The sequence below is a fragment of the Mesocricetus auratus genome, unplaced genomic scaffold, assembly GCF_017639785.1.
Source record: "Mesocricetus auratus isolate SY011 unplaced genomic scaffold, BCM_Maur_2.0 Super-Scaffold_100011, whole genome shotgun sequence".
NCBI classification, from domain to species: Eukaryota; Metazoa; Chordata; class Mammalia; order Rodentia; family Cricetidae; genus Mesocricetus; species Mesocricetus auratus.
The window spans coordinates 38,273,159-38,287,820 of NW_024429195.1; the positions used below are offsets into that span (position 1 = coordinate 38,273,159).

At 39.1% G+C, this 14,662-nt stretch overlaps 1 protein-coding gene across 3 annotated transcripts in view; it reads left to right on the top strand.

The window, feature by feature from the left end:
* Naaladl2 (N-acetylated alpha-linked acidic dipeptidase like 2) overlaps positions 1–14,662 on the top strand; it is a 1,212,242-nt gene that overhangs the window by 784,491 nt on the left and 413,089 nt on the right. The gene's annotated exons all lie outside the window — the stretch shown is intronic.

A 14,662-nucleotide genomic window follows, 5' to 3' on the forward strand; every position in this document is an offset into this window, starting at 1 on the left:
CTATATACACATTTTTAGCATATATTCACACTAACTAAACATCAATGGTCTGTTATATCTACAGTTGTGCTTGGTATAACATCACTTATTAGCTGATTAACTTTGTAGAGCCAAACAAACAGAAATAGAAAGCTATTGGATAGGTACATGCCAGCAAAGTAGGAAGTAGATATTGTTACATTTTTTGCTTTTTTCTTATTACTCATTACAATTGTAGGAGTGGTCACAAATGAATGAATCACGCATGGATGCTTATTCTTAGTTATGAATGTCTGGCCCTAGCTTGGCTTGTTTCTATCTGGCTTTTCTTAACTCAAATTATCCTGTCTACCTTTTTGCCTCTGGGCTTTTATCTTATTTCTGTATTTCTGACTTTCCTTCTTACTCCATGCTGCGTGGGTGGCTGGCTCCTAATGTCCTCTCCTTGATATCTTGATCTCCTTCCTTTCTCCTATTTCCTATTTATATTTTCTCTCTTCCAGCCCCACCTATCCTTGCTCCTGCCTAGAGGTTGGCTAGCCATTGAGCTCTTTATTAGACCATCAGATGCTTTAGTTGACAAAGAATCACAGCATCACAGAGTTACAAAAATACAACATAAACAAAAGTCACACTATTTAAAATAATATCCTACCACACTTATTCCTTTTTGTCTAAATAAAAAGAAAGTTTTTAACTTTAACATAGTTAGATGATATACAATAAAAAGAATTAATTTACAGTATTCTATTCATCTGTAGTTAGCACATTCAGAGAAAATAGTGCATTATCTATCCTATATTAGTGAATCAAAAGTTTTATACATAATTTACATTCTATCATATCTAAGGAAACTGCATCTATAACTATACAGTCTTCAACTTCCTCCAAAGCCCCAGAAGGATATATTTTCCAACAACTCTAGAAATGAGACAGACATCTGACTGACGGAACAGTCACTCAAAGTTCCTCTGCAATGTTGGGGCTTATAGTTTCTGGCAGACATTTTAATGAAGCAGAAAACTGGAAAGACTGTCCTGCCTATATTGACAGTTTGCCAGTCACTTTCCTTTGTATCCTGCAGAATGTCTGGAAGTTTCTTCTGTGAAGCAGGAACCCTGATTGACTATCCCACAGTGTTTTGACCAAGTTCAGTGGTCAATTTCTTGTGGAATCTGCATGTCCAGTTTATAACTACAAACTTGATTATTATAAATAACTATCTACTAACCCGTGTTTCTGATTGTACTAAATATTTCATAATAATAACTTTCAAAACTATAATACCTTGCATTTTCAAATGAACTGCCTAGTTATAATACGTTAAAAAAGACCAGAAACATATACACAATATATTGTAACAAAAATAACCTTACATTTTTATCAATATACAAAAATTCTTTAAACAAGACTAGAAACATATACACAGGGTATAGGAACAAAAATTACCTTAAATTTGTATCTGTACACAACAGTCCTTTAAACAAGAGCAAAACCATACACACAGTTTAACAAAGTTCACTTTGAATTTATGTCCATATACCACAACCATGCCAAGGCAAAAGCATCTGAGATTAATAATTGTGCTTTTATCCTATATTCAAATTTTACCCTAAATTATGACAAACATCCATGACCCACAAAATAGTCAAGGACCACACACACCTCCTTTTCTCTTGGGAATGTGGGAATAGTTTTCTCTAGACGGTTTCCTGCTGAATGTGGGTAAAGCAGTTTTAGGGACCTAGAGAGAAAATTTACTATCCTGGGAAGATCATTCATAACTTGTGCTGATAGATATCACCTACCAAGATCAGGTGTTTTTCTTGATCAAACCACATCAACCTGAAACGAATCCACAGCTTTCTGTTTCCTATGGAAACAAAGGCAAAAACACTTCTCCAAAGAATTTTTGATTTTTATTTGTCAAATAGATTGTCTGACTTTTGAAAAGTGAAGGCAATCTTAAAATATCTAGGCTGGTTTATTTTTAACAGTTCCTCTTTCAATTTTAGGTCTCTTTGCAGCTGTCATTTGCTTTTCAGCAATCAAAAAATTCATAGTCAATCCGATGCTATACAGGATTCAGACTCCTTGTGTATTTTCTATCTTTAAGTGGATTTTTTCTTTTACTCTTACTGACTGCCTATACCCATTTTCATTCTTTTTAAGCATACACACATTGTAAAAACACACAGGAACCTGTTCAGAGGATTTTTTTTCCATCTGGACCTCTTTTACTGTGTATCGTTTAGCATTTTCTGGACAAAGGAGCAAACTTTCGACTGGTAAGCTTCACTTGGATACTCAGCACAGCTCTCAGATCTCTAGCTGTTTATTGGTTAGTAAGAGCCAAGTCTAAAGCTCATGTCCTACTCTGAGGTTTGTCTTACCAGGAACTTCATTCAACCTTCCTAGAGTTCTAGAATGCCAGTACTTGCACTATGGCAGGCATTTTTACTTCATTTTTTGTTCCTCCTTAACGAACTAGGTGCTCAGTAGCTCACTGAAACTCTTGGAGGAGCCATATCCTTTTCTCCAGCTTTCTCGGGCTCTAGGTGGATATCCAAGTCCCATGATTATATTGTTAGATTTTTTTTTTACCTATTTACTCTTTTTGGAGGCCGTCGCCCAGCTCCCAAATGAATTACGCATGGATACTTACCCTTTGTTATGAATGTCTGACCCTAGCTTGCCTTGTTTCTGGCCAGCTTTTCTTAATTTAAATTTTCCCATCTACCTTTTTGCTTCTAGGTTTTTATCTTTCTACTTACTCCGTGGCTGGGTGGCTTGGTAGCTGGCCGCTGATGTCCTCCTCTGCTTGTTCTCTTGCTCTCCTTTCCCCTATCTCTTATTGATATTGTCTGCCTGCCAGGCCCTTCTATCCTTGCTCCTACCTCACTATTGGCCATCCAGCTCTTTATCAGACTGTTTTAGATAGGCAAAGGAACACAACTTCAAAGAGTTAAACAAATGTAGCATACACATAAGTCACAAACTCTAAAATAATATTCTACCACATGTAGAACCATAATGTAAAAACCTTTCCCCTGTCTCGAACAATTAAGGTCATCTGAAATTTAAATATAACATAGCTCCTGAAGTAAGAAATATTTTCTACCCATGCATTTATTTTACTGATTTGTCTAGTGAATTTTACATTTTAATTTAATTTTATTGTTGCTTTCAAATAACTGTGTATCAAAATTTTGACTACTAGTTTATGGAAATTCAAGCTGTTTATTTCATCGAATTTAATATTGAATATCTACAAACTGTATTTCCAGAACTCCATCTTGTTTAACACTCTACCTGTGTCTCACTGTGCTTGTGACAATCCTTTTCTCTTTGTTTTAAATTCTTGAGAGGAAAGTCTTTTTAGTGGTTTGACTCTTCTGAAATGTGTCAGAGAATACAGTTTATTTAATATTCCCATGGTTACAATTCAGTGGGTCTGTGTGTTTATGCACTCTCTGCTCAGTGCCACTCCTGCCAGCCAGAGCTATACAAAGTATTAGAGGGTCACTGTGAATGTGACAAGGCTTCAGCAGGTGTCCTTGGTCCAGTTACTTAGACAAATGTCTGAAGACTGACTTGAGTAGGTGCTAAATTACCTGAGACAATGTTGAGCTATTCCCTGACTAGAATACCAGAAAATATAAATATCTACCTACTTGTCAAAGCAAAGTGTTAGTCACAGCATGGAATGCATTGTCACTTGGTTGGGAAGCACAGAAATTGTCTGCATTCGTTTTATTTCACCGTAACAGACTGGTAGTTTATGTTCCAATGTCTTCCAAGGTATATGAAATATTATCAATCTCCTTTTTTAGAACCACTTTAAGGAGAACTATCGTTAAGCATTGAATGATTTCTGCAAGTTTAATTCAACAAATACTAAAAGTACATATTACTTAAGTTCAAATATTGCATTGGAAAAAATTTTTATTTTGAAAAATAATTTGTGAACATAAGTTTTCATGGTCTTATGCAAGGAAACATTTTATTGATTGCTAAAACATCTAAGTGTGCAGCCTACAAAGAATTCCTTTGAGAGGTTATTGTTCTATGGAACTGTGTGCTACTTGGTGTATTTGTCACTCAGGGTGTTGTTCATTGCTATGCTGGGAGTGCTTAACTTCCAACAAGTACCAAGTCGATAGAGTCGTTAGTTTTGCTTAAGAACCAGTGTTTCCATAGAAATCTATGGTGAGCTCTTAGGGTGATAAAAACTCTATCGACAGAAGGGTCAGCATTTAAGAGCACCTGGTATTCTTCTAAAGGACTTGAGTGTGGTTTCCACCCACCTTTGGTGGCTCCCAGCCACCTATAAACTCATTTTCTGGCAATTCAACATCCTTCTCTGGTCTTCTTGGACACATGCACACATATTCAGAGACTCTCATATATGCACATGAGATAAAATGAAATGTTTTAAAAGTATACTGTTTAAAAGCAGCTGTTCAAATACATTTCTACATAAAAGATATAATAAGCTCTTTATATAAGCTCTTATACTTCATGGTAATTTTATTTTTACTTGCAATAGTCTCTTTTGAAATGTACATCTATAATATTATTTTAAGTTATGTGCAAATGTGTGGCAAAGGCGTATATACACTCAACCCAGGCACCCTCAGATATAAGAGGTGCTTTATCTACTGAAGTCCAAGCTACAGAGAGCTTTGAGACCTTGAGGTATGTTTTGAGAACCCAAATCAAGACTTCTGGAAGAGAAGCAAGCAGTCCTAACAGCTGAGAATTTATCCAGCCATTTCAATATTCTGATAATTAGAATAAATTTTACTAGCTCAACATTCCTATTATGTAAACTGATGTAGATAAAAAGTGACCAAATATCAGAAAGTCACAAATTATCTAATTTCTAACCAACGGCTACTTCTATAATATTTTGTATCCATCATATAACTTATATACAAGAGCTTGAGGTATTAACAAAAAGAAATGAATTTAAAGCAGAAAACCTGGCATTTAGTTTATCAATGAACTGGTTTGATGATAATTTAAAGATGAAATACAAAACGCATGTGAAGCTGTTCTGAGGCCTGTACTGTGAGTCATAGTTTTAGCAGTATTTTGATAAAACACCCGAGAGAATGGAAAGGAGGGACTCATTTTGACTCACAGGTTTCAAAGATTTCAGTCTATCATGATGATTGAGGCATCCTAATAGCTGCCCAATTAGTGGTGGCAGAAGCATGTGGCAGTACTCCTCCTATCAGCAGTGCCGTGACCTCCAAAGACCACCTTTAGTGATCTGCTTTGTCAGCCAAGTCCTTCCTTAACATTCTCCCCCAAAAGACACAGTAGCTTGGGAGGGATTTCATATTCAAACCATACCAACTATATCACTATGAAACCCACAATCAAACAGAATTACCCCCCTCACACACACACACACACACACACACACACACACACACACACACACACACGTGTTATTGGGTGAGATGGTTAATCACAGTCTCTTCTTTTATTACTCAAATTCAAGAAAGAGGAGAAGTAAGATATTCTTCCAATGAGAATTCCAGTAACACAGAAATTACCCCCAAGAAGGCAGAAAGGGGCAATCCACAGGAAATGTTCCTAAGGGCCCAAACTCACTTTCAAAACAAATGTTTCATAAAATAAATGAATATAATTCATAACAATATAAAACCTATGGGTAAACTATAGTACAAAGAATTTATTATTTTATATGTCACATAAGGGTTTATTTCTTCTCTCCTTCCTTCTTTCTTTTTTTAATCACTTTCCCCTGTTATTAAACATATATTATTTTCTCATACAATATATCCTGGTTACAGACTTCCCTCCCTCAACTCCTGCCATTTCTTTGCCACCTTCCCTCCCCTCCAGATCCACTCCCTTTCTGGTTCTCATTAGAAAAGAAGAGGTTTCTAACAGGTAGCAACAAAGCATGAGAAAATAAAATGTAGTAAGAGAAAACAAAACGACAACCCAACAGAAGGAAAAGAGCTCAAGAGAAGAACAAAGACTCACAGACCCACTTGTTCAGGCACTCAGGAGTCCTGTAAGTATACTAAACTGAAAGCTGTAACCCATATGCAACCACCCAGGGCATCCTGTGTTGACCCTGTGCTTGATGCTTCTATCTCAGTGAATTCCTCGGATCTTTGCTCAGTTCATTTTGAGGGCCTTGATCTCTTGGTGTCCTCCTTTCAACATTTTTAAATGTGGGTTTTGTTCTTTAACCACAGACACTTGGTTACTTATTTTGTTTGGGGTTGGTTGGCCAGGCCAACCATAAAAACCTTTCTCCACCAAGGAGTCCTGTGACTCATATTTGTTATTATCCATTTGGCCGTAATTGGGGGTGAGCACACATCCTAAGAAGGACTGGCAATAGTAGCAAGCTTTTTCTTTTTTTTTTTTCGAGACAGGGTTTCTCTGTATTGTTTCGGAGGCTATCGGTCCAGCCCGGCCTCGAACTCACAGAGATCTGCCTGCCTCTGCCTCCCGAGTGCTGGGATTAAAGGCGTGCGCCACCACCGCCCGGCCGTAGCAAGCTTTTTCTAACTAAGGAAAATTCTGATTCTTGTGGGATATTTGATCTCACTGAAAAGCCAGAAATCGTGTTTATAAAGTCAACTTTGGATACAGGGGCTGGAGCCAGCAATTAGTTGGCAGTAATTAGCCATAGAGAGTATGGAGGACCAAAATATGTATAGAGACACTCACAGGAAGGAGTAGAGAGGGACTTAAGAGTTTGAAGGTATCTTTAATTTGGGATGGTTGGAGAGAAGCACTCTTGCTGGGTCTCTGGTTAAAAAGGAAGTCAGCCAATTCTTTCTCAGCGTCTCTGACGTAGCAGTTTTTCACCACAACATCTTATTACTAAGTCTTTATTGGTACATAGAACGATAGAGACTTGGCTAAAAACTGCACTTGGTTGCAGCAGCAGAGCTGTCACCTGGGGCCTGAGCAGCAGGATGCTGATTGTAGGGTGCTGACTGTGGGGCACAGACAATAAATGAAATATCATTTAGATTTGAGGGCAGCCACTAAGCCAACTAGATGCACCACCTCACAATCTGAAGGAATGAGAGGCCACAAGGAGGGGATAGCTGCTGCTAACACTCACTGTAGTTGCCCAAGTGCTCCCTTGATAGACTGAGGCAGCAGAATAGCCTGTTTTGACAGAACACCATTGTACATACCACAGAGACATGGCTGACCTTACCCTTGGCAATGGAAAGTGCAGGCCAATGTTGTCTAATTTGTTAGTCACATGCTTTGTCTGCTTCTTTAGCTTTACATTTACATCGATTAAAATTAAATTATACTTAAAATGTAGTTATCCTAGCCACATTTCAAACACTTGGCAGCCAATGTGGCAGGGACAAAGGATTTACCTGAATAGGGGAACTGCTTTTACCCAGGATGCTACAGAATATATGGCAATAATTAACACTTTATGTGCAAGTGTGTGTTTCATGCTATCCAGAAGTCTGTTTCTCCACAGTCTTAAAAACTGGCAGTTGTTTATCTTTTAATGTTTTTAAAACCCTGGCATTATTTGAAAGTTCCGTTTATAAAGCATATAGTATGAACCACATGTTAGGTACACTTCCTGAACTCTTTTATGGTTTAGTGTTGAACAAAAACATAGCTGAGTGCTTTAAAACTAAACATTTCCATTTCCAGAATTCTCAGAAGGGATTTTGCATTTTAAATACGCTAAAATAAATCTTGTAATGTTATTTTAAAGTGTTATTGCATTTGCTTCAAACTGCTAGCATTGTAAATTTCAGCTCCATACAATTTCTTCTGAAAGTATATCCTGGATGAAAAAGTGTGTTCTACTTTGTTTTGACTATCAACTACCTCTCAGTTTAAATTTTCAGTGAGAATTGAAAGATTAAATCGTCTTTGGAAGTTTACAGAACGCACTTTGAGGAGTAAAAACAGTTAAGTATTAGACTGCTCAGAAATATAAATTTGGACCATTTTTTTCAATAAGTCAAAAGCTAGATGTTTATAGTTGCTTCCCCTGTGAAATTAGCTTTTCTGGAAAGTCAGACAATGAAATTTCTTTCCATGAGAATGAATAACACCTGCATATTTGAAAATCTAGTGGTTTGCCTGCATATACACACCCCCATCTGATGACACACACAAATGTACATTCCCATCTGTTGATACACATTAACTATGCACAACCCCATCTGAGGATACACATCAAGCTTGCTATCAGTTGAGTAAGAGGCTATCCAGACATCTTACCTTTTCTTTCTCTCCAACTCTTAGCATTTGCTATAGCTCCTGATGTGATACAATTGTCAAAACGTTTCTTAAAATTTTTAGGAAACAGAAATGTAAACAAATTTATACAGGGAGCATCACTGTAGAACATTTTAGCGTGTTGTGATTATGACACATTTTCAAATCTTCAGAAACAATACAGTCTGAGAGGTCTAATTTTGACTGAGATGTTAGGTGGGTTAATTCAACAAATTCCACCTTGGTATGGCTGGCCTAAAAGTCTTGTCCTTCTCCTGGACCTTCTGTCATTTTCCTTCTCTAACTATGTAGAGATGCATAGTTTAAATGGCAGGCTTTTCAGATCCTGTGGTCTAAGGCGTGATATAAAATGTAATGCAGGAAGTGTGAAAAAGGTGGGCTGGTGAGGTCATGTGGTTACAAAGAGCTCTCACCTGCACACTGCACCTGTTCTTGAGTCAGCAGGAAACAAAACACTTCACACTGGAAAGTCATCTGGTTGATTGTTTAACAATTAAATTCGCAATTAGATTTATAATTGAATTTTTGGTGAAGTCTAATGTCTGTTAAATCTCTGTATTTCAACTAATCCTTCACTCAGCATGATCTGTTCCAGGCCACTGCCAACCGTGTTCGAGATTTGTTTCTTCCAATACAAATTAAAAGCAAACGTTTAGCCTTCACTAACCACTCCCTTAGGTGATTCATCCATTTCAGTGACAGAGCAGAATGTACAATTGCCTTGTATAAAAGATGTTGAAGTGACAATTTTAAGACAATACCCATGTGCACATTTTTTAGGAATAGGCCAAAAACAAAAAATGTTTCAGACAATTATTTCTGGAATATATCTTACAAAAATTTCATTTGTTCTATACACACTTAAATTGTTACCATGGAGGTATGAAATCATGGTCGACTGAACATTTGGTCATATCAGTATTCCAAGCAAGCTTTGGCATCCATAGTAGATTTTACCTGGGTAAGCATTGCCCAAATTCATACTCAGAACCCTTGCTCATAGTGATAATTGGCATGGGGATATTGTTGTATACTACAGGAGACTGAAGCAAACAAGTAATGCCTTCATGTGCAGAAGAACTAAATAATATACAAATCAATCAGATGATATTTAAAGAAAAAGTATTTACTATGAATAATTAACTAACGCATTATGCATTTACTGGGTAGTATTGTGACTCTGTTTAAATTCAAGCCAAGATTTCCCACTAAGCTTGTCCCTGGAACCTAAGTGACACTAAGATGTTGGATGTCCTGGTCAGGAATGCACTTCTCTAATATTCGTATTTTGAAGTATGAGACCATAGTATTTAAGAATGCTATTATTTTCTTCTCTTTTTTGAGATTATAATTACATCTTTTTGAGGACATAAATGAGAAATTTACAGGGAAGCATTAGTGCTTGCACTATCCATCACAATCTTTCTCCTAATTAGTGAAGAATTGTACTCTCAAGGTATAGACAGCAGAATCAGAGGTGCAAATACAACCTTAGGTACACAGTGAGTTCAAGGCCAGCATGGGTATGCACATACGACCCTGCCTGTAAAACAATGAAACAAAAATACCTTTTACAGAAATGATTAGGATGAGGACAAACTTGGAGAGAGGCAGCTTCAGCAACATGGGAAAACATGGCCAACTTAGAAGCCCAGGAGTGAGACTTTTGAAGAAACTCACCATGTAGATACCTTAATCCTGTACTCTAACTCGTATAACCATCTGTGTTATTTGGTAATAAAGCCCGAGCAAACTTGAAAATCATCTTCCTTAATTTTATTACTATTAAAAATGTGAAGGATAGAGATAAAATTTTCCACATATTTCTCTTTACACTGTCTTGAAAAAGAACATACAACAGGAAAATATTAAGGGAAACTTTTATGTGCTTCACACCAGTTTGTTAGTAAGATGATGCTCTGTAAGTATCCTGTTCAAAAACAATGTGATATTTCTTTGAACAAACACATATAACTAGGAAGAACCCTACCCATGCATTAAGTTCTGATGAGACAAAACTGTATCTCAGAATATGTGTCAGAATTCCAGAGAAGAATCTAATTTTTCAAACTTCTCTAGCAGTATAGCATGGCAGGTGAGTTTTTAGAAAGAGAAACCTATGTGTTCAGTGAGGTTTCAGTGAAGGACTAAAGTGAGATATTAGGTGTCCCCAGCCAGAATTCTTAAAAGAGAGCAGCCAGCTACTTCTTAGGACACCCTAAAGAAGATTGTGACTTCAGACACTCACTGATTAGAGAATCTGACTTACTGAAGTATGCTGATGGCTCAAAGTTTTAAAGTTTAGATGTGAGCCCAAACCTCTGTGCCTGTGTGTATGTGTGGAAACCTGCTGAAGTGATGTTTGTACACACTTTATGAGCCTGTCAGCCAGAGGATGACCTTGGATCTTTCTCCTGCCACTCATCCGATTCTTAGTCTCTCACTGGTCGAAGTGACCAAACAGGCCAGTCTTACAGTCCCCCAAGCCCAGTGATCTGACTGTCTCCACCAACCCAGCACTTTGAGTCCATGTGTGGGCTACTCTACCCAGTATGTTATGGAGACACTAGGGACTGAATTCACCTCCAAGCCCACCCACAGGCCTTCGTTAAGTGTTACTGAACACTGTGTCTTCATGGAGACATTCCAGATGGTTTAGGAAAGAGCTCTTCTCAATCAGCAAGGAGCTCTTAACTGCTGAGCGGCCTCTCCAGCCCCAACATGGAACCCAGTGACAGAGAGAGAGGAGCAATGAGCAAATTGGCAAAGATGGGCTGGCAAAACTAGCAGAGACAGCTGATCTGAACAGGGGAGAGCTCGTGGACCCCAGACTGACAGCTGGAAGGCCAGCACGAGACTGATCCAGACCCCCTGAATGTGAGAGTCAGTGGGAGGCCTGGGCAACATATGGGGACCTAGGCAGTGGATCAGTGTTTATCCCTGGAATACAAACAGACATCGCGTGTCTGTAACACAAAGAGGGATGCTCTCTCAGCCTGGACTCTTAGGGGAGTGCCTGGACCCTACCCTGAGTGAAATGACAGACTCTAGATATCCCCTATGTGGATAGGGTGGGAGGCTGCAGGAGGAGGGGAGGGAGAGGGAACTGGGATTGACATGTAAAACAAGCTATTTAAAATTAAAATGATAAAAAAATAAACAGCAAAAAAAAATCATTCAGCAAGGAGCTAGCAGCTGGGACAGCTTGGGCATGGCTTCACACAGCAGTGCCTGACTCTGGGCAGGAGATTTAAAGGACATAGGAAGGACACAAACACAAACTCAGACAGAGGCTGACTTCTAGAACTGCTGTGAAGAGTTCCACCTTAAAATGCAAACAGGGCTATAAGACTTAAAGTTAAAAGTTGATGAAAATTAGTCGTGTCCCCCTTTACAGTGCCTGTCAGGACCCTGAGGTGGAGACATAATGTTGTAAAGGAAGTGAGTCCTCACACAGAGACTCAGCAAGCAACAGCCTGGAGCCCTGGAAAGTAGCATAGTTAGCACCTGGTGACACACCGAGCTCAAGTGTGATAATTAGAAGCAGGGCAGGCTTGGAAGAGGCTCTGAAGCAGGGCCTCTAGGACAGCCTCCTGGGGTACAACAAAGCACCTTGGAGAGGGAACAGCCCTTCAGGGAGCTGAAGGCTGCTCTGCAGACTCCAGAAAGAGGCAGTTAAGGCTCATAGTCAGCCTAACGAATAAGGAGGTGCATTGCAGGCACACAGACTACAATCACTGATCAAAAGACAGATAGCTGTGGAGGGTTGGTTCAGGGATCTAGTGCCAGTGTCTTCCAGATGTGCCAGCTCTCCAGGTGCCATGGAAAGATGCAAGGACCTGCAGAGTTCCCGTGGTTTTCCTTTTTAAACTCCACTGCTTCATGGAGACAGGAAAGCAGCTTTGGGTTCTCTGCACTGGTAGGAATATTGGAGATCATGACTACTCCCTTATCTGAGAAGTGAAGAAGTTAAATAGTTGGTGACTAAATACTTGAGGACAAGAACAATGTCCTGCAGGGTAGTTTTTAATTTGTTGCAGCATCTAGCTTGATACCGAAACATAGTAGTCCTGATCAAAACTGAATATAGAGAGCTCTGTGGATATAGCCCTCCCATAGCACCCATGATGGCTGTGTTGAGTCCTCTGAACAGTCATTATTTCTGTATTCCCAATAGATGGAAGAAAGGTGCATGAGAATTAGGAGTTCATCATCACTCATAGCTACATATTGAGTTTAAGGATAGCCTGAGCTGCATGAAAGTTACAAAAAAGAATATAATGTAACTAATATACTGTAAAGGTTGGTGGCCATTACTCAGGGCTTTGACTGCCTTCACAAAGGCATCTTTTTCCAGAGAATTGTACATTAAAAACACACTTATAAAATAAGCAGTAAGATGTCAGAGAACTCACTGATGTTCTGACAAAACCTTTTGAAATATCTCTGTAAATTATCTGGATAAATACTGATATTATGTAATTTTGCAGTTAATTTCTCTTAGGAGAAAGCAAGCTTCCAAAGTCCTAAATAAATGTGTGAAAACAAGAGCATCAGAAGGCTGCTTCTGCAAATAATCATGTCCTTTTCTTAGATGAAGGTAGCCTTAACTTACTGCTATGGAAAACTCTATAACTAAGTTGTGTTGACAATTATTTTTAGCTTTCTGAAGGCTTCAAGTGTGTGACATATGATATTTACATTGCCACATAATTGGCAGTGGGATATTGAAGAAGAGCTGAGGGTTTTTTTTCTTTCATCAATGATAAATTCTGCAAACTTTAAAAATATTCATGCAAGTGCTGCTTCATTTGGCCTGCTATAAAATTCCATTTAAATAAAATGAGACAAGGTGAGTTGATTGCCATGTCTTCTTCCAAGGGCCTTTCCTTTCTTCCTCTTGTTTAACAGACAGAACTTTAAAATAAATAATGTTTATGAATGAAGAAAAGACATAAAAAAGGGAAGGGACACGAGTGCTCCTAGGTATGATGGAGGAGAAAGTTTATTATAGATATGTGGGAGAGCATAGCCAGAGGCAGCCACATCTAGGAGAGTCCAGAGGGGACATGACCCTGAGCCATGTGAGGAGAGGGGGAGAGAAAAGGGGAAGGAAGAGAAGGGAAGGGCTGCAGCTGTCAGAATGCCCAAAGAGAGGAGGAGTAACAAAAATGTTTGATAATATGGGAAGAATAGCTGAGGGAAGGGTAGCCCGGTCCATGGGAAGGAAGTGGAGTATGCCAGCCAGGAGGGACCTGGGCCTGTAACAGATAAGAGGCTGAGATAAGAAGCCAGAATCTGCAATAGTGTTAAATAGGCACCTTAACCATTTGTCCCGATTTGAAAACTAACAGTTATGTGCTTGCATTTTCATTTGCATTAATTATCTGATAATTAAGGAGTATAGTCCCATTAGTTTCTTTCCTGGTGTGCCTGGAAATAGTGGAGTGGCTAGTGTCCCAGTATCTTACTGAGACTGATAACACAACAAGGGATATTACAACTTTGACTTTTAATTTTTTTCAGTTTTTTTGTTTTGTTTTGTTTTTCGAGGCAGGGTTTCTCTGTATTGTTTTGGAGGCTGTCCTGGTACTCACTCTATAGAACAGGGCTGGCCTCGAACTCACAGAGATCCACCTGACTCTGCCTCCCGAGTGCTGCGCTTAAAGGCATGCGCCACCACCGCCTGGCTTCAGTTTTATAATAAATTTTGTTTTTATAAATTTTATTTAAATTAGAAACAATCTTACTTTACATATCAATCCCTGCTCCCTCCCAGTCTCCCTGTCTCCCATTCCTCCTATAGACCCCCTGATCCCATCCCCCATCCTCTCCCTAGGGAGACTGAGGGATCATTAAAATCTGTCAAGTCATTTGGGGCAGGGCCTAGACCCTTCTCTGTGTATCTAGGCTAAGAGAGTATACCTCCATGGGAAATAGGCTCCCTAAGGCCTTTCATACACTAGGGATGCATCCTGGTTCCACTGCCAGAGGACCCATATACTGTCTAGTGCTCCTAGCTGACACTCACATTCAGGGGGCCTGGTTTGTTTTCTCAGCTATCAGACTGGAGTTCATGAGTTACTACTTGCTCAGGTCAGCTATTTCTGTGGGTTTTCCCAGCATGGTCTTGACCCCTTTGTTCATCACTCCTCCCTCTCTGAAACTGGATTACAGGAGTTTGGCTCAGTGCTTAGCTGCAGATCTCTGCTTCTTCTTCCATCAGCTACTGCATGAATGCTCTAGGATGGCATTTAAGGTAGTCATCATTCTAAATATAGGGGAAGGGCATTTAAGGTAGCCTCTCCACTATTGCTTAGATTCCTAGTTGGGGTCATCCTTGTGGATCTCTGTAAAATTCCCTAATTCCAGATTTCTCTTTAAGCATATAGTGGCT